This window comes from Astyanax mexicanus, chromosome 3, assembly GCF_023375975.1.
Source record: "Astyanax mexicanus isolate ESR-SI-001 chromosome 3, AstMex3_surface, whole genome shotgun sequence".
NCBI classification, from domain to species: domain Eukaryota; kingdom Metazoa; phylum Chordata; class Actinopteri; order Characiformes; family Acestrorhamphidae; genus Astyanax; species Astyanax mexicanus.
Genome location: NC_064410.1, coordinates 31,938,626 through 31,948,752, shown reverse-complemented (window position 1 = coordinate 31,948,752; position 10,127 = coordinate 31,938,626).

Genomic DNA, 10,127 nt, shown 5'->3' with positions numbered 1-10,127 from the left:
ATATGAGGGGAATAATTATTGGGTGCAAAAATGGTAAAACTGAGAGAGAATCACACCCTTTTGAAAGCAAAATTGGTTAAAATGCTACATTTCCGATTACAGAGTGCAATGTTTGCTATATTGTAACTAGAACAGAATTTTTTAAATAAGTGATTTACCTTGGCCTGGAGTTCAGAGATGGAAAAAGCCAGACTGATCACGTGCAGCAGCTGAGGTTCTGGCCTCCAGGAACTCCAGCTCAGCATTGGCCTTCTCCAGGGAGCGCTCCTTCTCCAGGTAGGAGGCCAGACGGTCATTCAGCATTTATTTTAGAAAATCTGAAAAAAAAATGTAAATGGCCTCTTGCAGTACCTCTGCGAAACACTGTGGGGACACGGCCCACAGGTTAAAAACAAAACACTAATCTAGTAAATTAATGGTGAGAGCAGATTGTCTCTCTTAAAACAAGAAAAAGTTAGCCTAGCCTGAATAAACAGCATTTAGTCATATTACGGGAATATAAAAAAAAAGGTATATATATATTCTTTTTGTGTATAACTAAATACCCAGGGGAGGGTAGCCTTTGTCAACACGACTACACACTAAAGGTGAGTTAGTGGTGGGGGTACTCCATTATGCAAACAAATGATGAAAGGATGAAATGGTTATATTAAATTTGGCTTAGTTACTTGGTCAATACTTTCCATTCAAATTTAGAGTTACTATGATATTTAAGTCAGTACAATCAACTTAATTGAGTAAATAAGAATAAGTTTTAAGTACACATTATGTATAACACACATGGTGCATCAAAAGAAACAGTACCTGTCACCTTACCAGAAACTTTTTCAAGCAATGGGGTGGATTTATTCAGCTTTGCATATGTGTGGTTGTCAGTTTAATTGACAGTTTTGCACAGCTGGAGGGAAGACTTAACCACAAAATAATGTCAAACGCTGACTGTCAAATCTGTTGAAGGGTTGAAGCTGAAAAGAGGATGACTTGATGACAACTACAACAGACTACCTGAAGAGAGACAAAAAAAACTGTAGGAATGATCCACAGATTGTAACGGGTTGGGGAGCAGTAGCTCTCCAGCCCAGAAGATTGTAGGAACCAAGTGCAGAGCAGCAGATCTCAAAGCAGGTAAACCCAAGAAAAAGGGAAAAAAAAAAAAAAAAAATAATAATAATAATCAATATATAATAGTATATATATATATATATATATATATATATATATATATATATATATATATTAATAGGATCTATAATAATATTATAGATATAATTATTATTATTAAACCCCGCTCCACGCGGGGATTGAACCCAGGCTGTCGCGGTCGCAGCCCAATGCTCTAACCGCTGAACCAGCGAGTGGATTGGGATGCGGCCGCTTTAATCGCCCTTTAGAGCCTCCACTCCCGAAAGGGGCGGAGCAACGAAAACGGGCGGAGAGGGAAAACAGGCGGAAAACAAAATTCACGCCGAGCGTGAGTGAGAGAAAGGGGGAGAATTGTAAACAAGACTCGCCGTGGAAGCTACGGCTACCTCTTATAAAACGAGGTGAAGGAGTAACTGAACAAAAGGGGCTTCCAAAGAAAACAAAACTGAACTGAGGTGTTTGTGGATTTAAACGCTGCTCCACCAGAGAGGGGAGGAACAGCGTGGGAGAGAGAAGGTAAACAACCGCGTGCCTCGCGGTGAGAAACACACACAGACACAGAGACACAGGAGAGAGCACACAGCTCTATCTCCAGCAGATTCGAGAGAGAAGAAAGGGACAGAGGAAGATACTTTTGCGGGAGGAGTATGCCAGCGGTGCTGGATCATACTCTCTCCAAAGGGATAGCAGGAAGAGAAAGAGAAAAGAGCCGAGGCTCACTCGAAAAAACGGGCATAGATTCGCTCTCACGAGCTTCAAAGATCCAGCGCCGAGTGGCTGGTTGGCGCTGCTTATAAGCTGTTGAAAGCAGGTGTTGATAATTAGCCAATCAGCCCTCGGCGCTGGCCTGGTGCGCCCTCCGACGCCCTGGAGGACACCTCGATCGGGCACCAGCCCTTACAGGACCCCCCCCCCAAGGGGCGGCACCCGACGGCCCTAAACCCGCCGCACGGTCTCGCCGAAAAGCCCTGACCAGTTCCGGGTCCAGGATGTGACGAGCTGGTACCCAGGACCGCTCCTCCGGCCCGTACCCCTCCCAGTCCACCAGATACTGGAGACCCCTGCGTACCTTTCGGGAGTCCAGGAGCCGGCGGACGGTGTAGGCGGGGGCACCACCAATGGTACGGGGGCCCGGGGGAGCAGCCGGACCCAAGGAACAGAGGTAGGGCTTAAGGCGGGACACGTGGAAGGTCGGGTGGATTCTTCTAAGGGCTGATGGCAGGGCAAGCCGGTATGAAACCGGATTGATCCGGCGAAGGATTTTAAACGGCCCCAAGTACCGTGGGGCCAGTTTACGTGGGGTACCCCGCAACGGGATATCCTTGGCCGAAAGCCAGACTCGTTGGCCGACTCGAAATGAGGGGGCAGGCCGACGCCTCCTGTCTGCGAGACGTTTCTGGGTTGCCCTGGCAGACAAGAGGGCGGCCCGAGCCCTCCTCCATGCTCGGCGGCAGCGGCTGACCATCTGGTCGGCCGTGGATACTCCCGTGACCGTCTCCTGACCAGGGAAAGCAGGCGGAGCATACCCAAACTGGCACTCAAAGGGTGACATCCCTAGAGACGAGTGCCAGAGGGTGTTATGGGCATACTCCGCCCACTTTAACTGGTCGGACCAGGTGGATGGTGCAGAGGAAGCCAGACAGCGGAGGGTTCGTTCCAGGTCCTGGTTAACCCTCTCTGTCTGGCCATTGGATTGGGGGTGGAACCCCGAGGACAGGCTGGCCTCTGACCCCAATAACCGGCAGAAAGCACCCCAGAACCGGCTGGTAAAGTGAGCCCCACGGTCTGACACAATGTCCGAAGGTAGGCCGTGGATGCGGACAACCTGCTCAAGCAGCACCTCAGCCGTCCCCTGGGCAGTCGGAAGCTTGGGCAATGGCACAAAGCGCCCGGCCTTGGAGAACCTGTCCACAATGACCAATATCACAGTGTTGCCCCGAGAAGGGGGCAGCCCCGTGATAAAGTCAAGGGACAGGTGTGACCAGGGGCGAGAGGGGACGGCTAAGGGGTGCAGCAGACCCGTGGGTTTGGTTCTGGGGTCCTTATTCCGCGCACATATCGTGCAGGCGGCCACGTGGGCACGCACGTCTGGCTCCATGCGAGGCCACCAAAACCGCCGCCGCAGGAACTCAAGCGTGCGCGTGACCCCTGGATGAGCAGCTTGGGGTGAGGAGTGTCCCCATGTGAGTACCCGTCCTCTGAGAGGAGCAGGTACATAGTCTCGGCCCTGAGGGCCATTCCCTGGACCCGGATCGGTCTCTTGGGCTCGCCTTATGGCGTCCAAGAGCCCCCACCGAAGGGGTGCCAGGATCTTGGCCAAAGGCAGGATGGTCGAGGCTTCGTCTGGAAGAGGGAGGGGTTCCCACTGGCGAGAGAGGGCGTCAGGTTTGACGTTCTTGGACCCGGGACGGTATGACAAAGTGAAGTCAAACCGGGTGAAGAACAGCCCCCATCTGGCCTGGCGTGGGTTCAGGCGCTTGGCCTGTTGGATGTAAGCCAGGTTTTTATGATCAGTCCAGACCAGAAAGGGGTGTTCCGCCCCCTCAAGCCAATGCCTCCACTCTTCCAGAGCCAACTTTACGGCCAGGAGCTCCCTGTCTCCCACGTCATACCTCTGCTCTGCAGGTGTTAGACGGTGGGAGTAGTAGGCACATGGGTGCAGTCGGCCATCCAGCCCCGCCCGCTGGGACAAGACCGCACCCACGCCTACTTCAGAGGCGTCCACCTCTACGACAAACGGGAGGCCAGGGTCAGGCAGTCGGAGAACTGGAGCCCTGGTCAGCAAGTTCTTGATAGCATCAAATGCTTCCTGGGCCTCTGTGCCCCAGCTGAACCGCCCAGACGTCTTCCTCGTCAGAGCGGTTAGCGGAGCGGCCACAGAGCTAAAGTTTCTTACGAATCGTCGAAAGAAATTAGCGAAGCCCAGGAAGCGCTGGACCAGGCGCACCGAAGTCGGTCGGGGCCAGTTCTCAACTGCCTTGACCTTGGTGGGGTCCATGCGCAGATTGTTATGTGACACAATAAAGCCCAAAAACGAGATGGTCTGCGCATGGAACTCCGACTTCTCCAGTTTGACGTAGAGGTGGTTCTCCAGGAGTAGCTGGAGAACCCGTCGGACGTGGGTAACGTGTTCGTTTAGTGAGCGACTGTATATGAGAATGTCGTCCAAGTAAACGAACACGTACCGGTCCAACGCCTCCCGGAGAACCTCATTAATGTACCCCTGGAAGACGGCGGGGGCGTTCATCAACCCAAAGGGCATAACTAGGTACTCATAGTGCCCAGATGGGGTGATGAACGCAGTCTTCCATTCGTCACCCGCCCTGATCCTAACCAGGTTGTAGGCACTGCGCAGGTCCAGCTTGGTGAAAATGGTGGCCTGCTGCAGTGCCTCAAAGGCGGATGACATGAGGGGCAGGGGGTAACGGTTCTTGACCGTGATCTTATTGAGGCCTCTGTAATCTATACAGGGCCTCAACCCGCCATCCTTCTTCCCCACGAAGAAGAACCCGGCGCCGGCCGGGGAGCAGGAGGGTCGAATAAATCCCAGGGCAAGGGCCTCTTGGATGTATTCCCCCATCGCCCGGCGTTCAGGACCCGAAAGAGAAAACAACCTTCCCCTGGGAGGACTGGTCCCAGGGAGAAGGTCGATAGCCATGTTGCAGGGACGGTGGGGGGGCAGTATCTGAGCCTGCCTTTTACTGAACACTTCGCGGAGGTCCTGGTATTCCTCGGGTACCCGAGAAAGGTCAGGACCTCCGGGGTCGGGGTCCACACCCTTGACGGCTCTGGGGGGCTGAAGGCAGGAGGTTTGACAAGCAGGCCCCCACCTCAAAACTGAACGGGTCAGCCAGTCGATGTGGGGGTTATGTCGCTGGAGCCAAGGGAAACCCAAAATAAGCTGCAAGTCGGGTGCCTTTATGATGTACAATACTACCTGTTCTGAATGAGGACCGACTCGCAGCGTGAGGGGGTGTGTTTGGTGGGACACAACCCCTGGCTCCAGTGACCGCCCATCGATAGCTGCTATGGGGAGGGGTTCCTGTAGGGGAACCAGTGGCAAGGCAAGCTTCCTGGCCATGGCCGCGTCCAAAAAGTTGCCTGCAGCTCCCGAGTCCAAAAAGGCAGGAAGACGAACCTCAGATGCCCCACACGAAAGTGTGGCATTGAGGAACACCCCCTGAGTTCGAGGGGACCCTGGTCGGTCTGTTAGGGGTCCTTCCTTCCCTAACAGACTTTGGCCTTTAACTGCTAGCTCGGGGCAGGCAGCGCGCTGATGCCCCGAGACTCCGCAGTGGAGACACCGACCCCCCCGCATGCGAGCATTGCGCTCCTGCCTAGACAGGCGAGTGTGCCCTAACTGCACGGGTTGTGCCCCAAGGTTTGGTGGCTCCTTGGTCAACCGAGGTGGACCAACAACCGAAGGCCAACCCCGAGGTACCTGAGGCACGGTCCCCGTGCCCTGAGCTCTACGCCTTTCTCTAAGGCGGCTGTCCAGTCTCTGGGTCAGCTCAATGAAGTCGTCAAGGGACGCTGGGGGGTCGCGATGAGCGAGCTCATCTTTGAGTCCCTCATTGAGGCCATGGTGGAACGCACTGCCCAGAGCGCTGGAGTTCCATCCGCTTCCAGCCGAGAGCGTGCGGAACTCTATAGCGTACTCCGAAACCGACCTCCTACCCTGACGCAGGTTCAGGAGGCGGGTTCCTACCTCCCCTCCTCGACTCGGGAGATCAAACGTCCGCGAGAGAGCAGCTGTAAACAGCGCAGCCGAGGTGCAAACCCTTGGCTGGTGTTCCCACACCGGGGTGGCCCACGCTAATGCCCGTCCGGAGAGGAGGGAGACGATATACGCCACTTTGGCACGCTCTGACTGGAAGCGGGACGGTTGCAGCTCGAATGCAAGGGAGCACTGCAGGAGAAACCCCCTACAGCCTCCTGGTTCACCACCATACCGCATGGGGGAAGGTAGTGGGGGCTCAACTTGAGGCCCCACTGAAAGTGCCACAGCAATTTTTTCTTCCACCTGGGGGGGTTTAGGTGCTTGGGTGACAGGCTGTGTTAACAGGCCAGTCAGACCCTGCAGCTGGGTTAGGATCTGCTGCAAGGTCTGTTCATGCCTCCCTATAGCCTCCCTCTGGTTCCCCAGTGTGGCTTTTACCTGCTCGAGATCCGGCTGCTCTGCTGGGTCCATGTTGGCGCTGGATCTTTCTGTAACGGGTTGGGGAGCAGTAGCTCTCCAGCCCAGAAGGTTGTAGGAACCAAGTGCAGAGCAGCAGATCTCAAAGCAGGTAAACCCAAGAAAAAGGGAAAAAAAAAAAATAAAATAATAATAATCAATATATAATAGTATATATATATATATATATATATATATATATATATTAATAGGATCTATAATAATATTATAGATATAATTATTATTATTAAACCCCGCTCCACGCGGGGATTGAACCCAGGCTGTCGCGGTCGCAGCCCAATGCTCTAACCGCTGAACCAGCGAGTGGATTGGGATGCGGCCGCTTTAATCGCCCTTTAGAGCCTCCACTCCCGAAAGGGGCGGAGCAACGAAAACGGGCGGAGAGGGAAAACAGGCGGAAAACAAAATTCACGCCGAGCGTGAGTGAGAGAAAGGGGGAGAATTGTAAACAAGACTCGCCGTGGAAGCTACGGCTACCTCTTATAAAACGAGGTGAAGGAGTAACTGAACAAAAGGGGCTTCCAAAGAAAACAAAACTGAACTGAGGTGTTTGTGGATTTAAACGCTGCTCCACCAGAGAGGGGAGGAACAGCGTGGGAGAGAGAAGGTAAACAACCGCGTGCCTCGCGGTGAGAAACACACACAGACACAGAGACACAGGAGAGAGCACACAGCTCTATCTCCAGCAGATTCGAGAGAGAAGAAAGGGACAGAGGAAGATACTTTTGCGGGAGGAGTATGCCAGCGGTGCTGGATCATACTCTCTCCAAAGGGATAGCAGGAAGAGAAAGAGAAAAGAGCCGAGGCTCACTCGAAAAAACGGGCATAGATTCGCTCTCACGAGCTTCAAAGATCCAGCGCCGAGTGGCTGGTTGGCGCTGCTTATAAGCTGTTGAAAGCAGGTGTTGATAATTAGCCAATCAGCCCTCGGCGCTGGCCTGGTGCGCCCTCCGACGCCCTGGAGGACACCTCGATCGGGCACCAGCCCTTACACAGATCCCAGAAAGGTAAATATTACAGAAACCTTGTGAATAGTCATTAACATATACATGCAAGGCAGCTCGATACTATCTCAAGAACTACAAGAAGTGAAAGAATTTTAGCTACAAAAAAACATTTCCAATCTGTGATTTGCTCCAAACCCATTAAGAACTATTTACAAAACAATTTGCATCAATTTAAGGAACCATTCGTCAGGCAAAAAAAACATTTAAGCATACAAATGGTTCTTTGAGTAGACATAGTCAACAAGACATTGCCAACAAGACTAAACACTAATGGTGAGTTATAATCAAATTAAATCAAATCAAATCAGGTTTATTGTCACATCACAGGTGAAGTAAAAACTTGGGTGCACAATCCCACTTTTTATACAGAGCACACTATATATATCATAATGTAAAATAATATAGAAAATATACAGTTAACTTCCGCTGTGCACATTAACTTACACTATTAACATACAATATTGCACTGTTGAATGTACAGGTATAATATATAATTCTGACTATATGGATGATACATTACTATTTTCAGGTGTATGTAGGACAGTTAGTAAGTGCAGTGTAACTTCACCTGTTATAAGTATAGTAGAGTATAGTAGAGTTAAGTGCAGGGTACAAAGTGGGCTTGTGTGGGGCTTGTCCAATAGGTGCAGAATAAGTTTTTCAACGCAATTTTTTATTTTATGTAAAGCTATGTATTGATGATCACAATATAGCAAAGTAACAAATCTAACAGTGATTTTAAAAAGTGTTGCATAAGTTAGAAAGTTATAATGACACCACACTGGCCTGCAGAGTGCACACACAAGCTCCTCTACTTTTTTAAAATATTAAGGCCTATGCTTCTTCCATGTTGCACAGTTCGATGTCATCCTTTTAAACCGATTTTGCTCATTCATACATCTCAGAATCAGAGATAAAGGGTCAGTTTTAATGGTCTAAAAAAAATGTGGTTTAAATTGGGCTCATTAAATTGGCCGAGTCAGTTTTAGGCAGAACATGCACAGGCATGCAGGGTCGGGCTGGATTTTTTGGGCCTGATCTAAGCTCTAATTGCTATGACAGTGAATCACTTTTAGACTGACTTTTTAGCTCTTAAAAAACACGTCCCTGTATTGAAGAACTAAAAAAAACGTATCTAAAGTAAAATGTGAACACTGTAAAATGTTAACAAAATACAATTCACCATCCCTCAGTCCATATACAGAGACTAAGCTTTAAAAAAGCCTTTAAACTTCTCTGTTACTCTGATAAAATCAGAACCAGTTGAGTTACATATCTACACCAATTTACCCTGCAACTTAATTCCACCTCTTCAATCTACAGCAGTTTCATATTCATATCACAGTTCCCAGGAGTGTTTCAGCTATGAGCGCTTTTTAAATGAAAGATGATACAGGACAGTCAGACAATGTACTTATTAGAGTAATTATCTTGAAGGCATAGTATCAGAAATGGGTTTTTAAGAAATGTTGGAAATTGGCTTCACAGAAAGATATCAAGCAAAAAAAATGTTGAATATGGGTTCTTTATGTTTGGTGAGGAGACTTTTCCTTTTTATAGTTATTTTAAGCCAGGGTTACTCAATCCTGGTCCCAGAGCCTCCCTGTTCATTCAGAGTTAAAGCAGGCAATCCTCTAAAATGTGCAAAGCGGGGTGGCCCATGTATAGTCATGATTATGATTTGATGCAATAGTCACTCAGTTCTTTATGCATTACTGTAGTACGTAAATAAATGTGTACCATCTTGAATTTTGATTCACAGTTACAATAATTACACACATGTATTCAACATCATACTCTCTCTTATGTGATTGTACATTACCCAGTTTCATAAATTGAGGATTATTACATGTATGAGTGCTGATGCATTTCCTGTTACTAATCTAATGAGGCACATGTGTAATTGCACAAATCACTCACCATAGATAAACATGTGTAATTACTGAAGCTGTACTATTGTAATAAAGCTGTAACTGTGAATACCCCACTAATAGTTGCATGTATATTGCATGTAGTATTATTGTGTATCTACCTTTAATATAAAAGTAGTTTGTTTGGTGCTGGACCACTTAAATGATGTTGTCCAACCCAATGCCCAAACCGAACTCCCACCACTTTCCTCAGGCCCTGTCTGGTCAGTCTCAAGTAAATGGTCTGGGATGTAGGCGTAAGTTGTTCAGTGCATTTTTTTTATTTTATATAAAGCTATTGTGTAATGATAACAATATATCAAAGTAACAAAATCTAACTGTGATGGTAAAGAACGCTGCACAAGTTAGAAAGTTATAATGACGCAGCACTGACTTGCACATTGCACACACAAGCCTCTGTACCTGTCCACATTACATTCTGGAGTTCCATTCTAAACTGATTTCTTATATGATGAGCCTATGTTTTCCATGTTGCACAGTTCAGTAACATCATTCTGAACAGATTTTGCTTATTCAAACTCAGAATCGAAGATAAAGGGTCAGTTTTAATGGTCTACTTACTAAAAAAAATGTGCGGTTTAATTCTGGCTCATAATGACAGTACATTACCTAGATTCATAATTGAGGACAATTAGATGTATTAGTGCTGATGCATTTCCTGTTACTATCTAATGAGGCACTTGTGTATTTGCACAAAGTGCACACCATTGATAAACATGTGTAATTACTGAAGCTGTACTATTTTAATACACCTGTAACTGTGAATATCCCACTAATTGTTGCATGACTGTTGCATGTAGGACTATTCTTAACTACACTTAAAATAAAAGTAAATTGTTTAATTTAGTT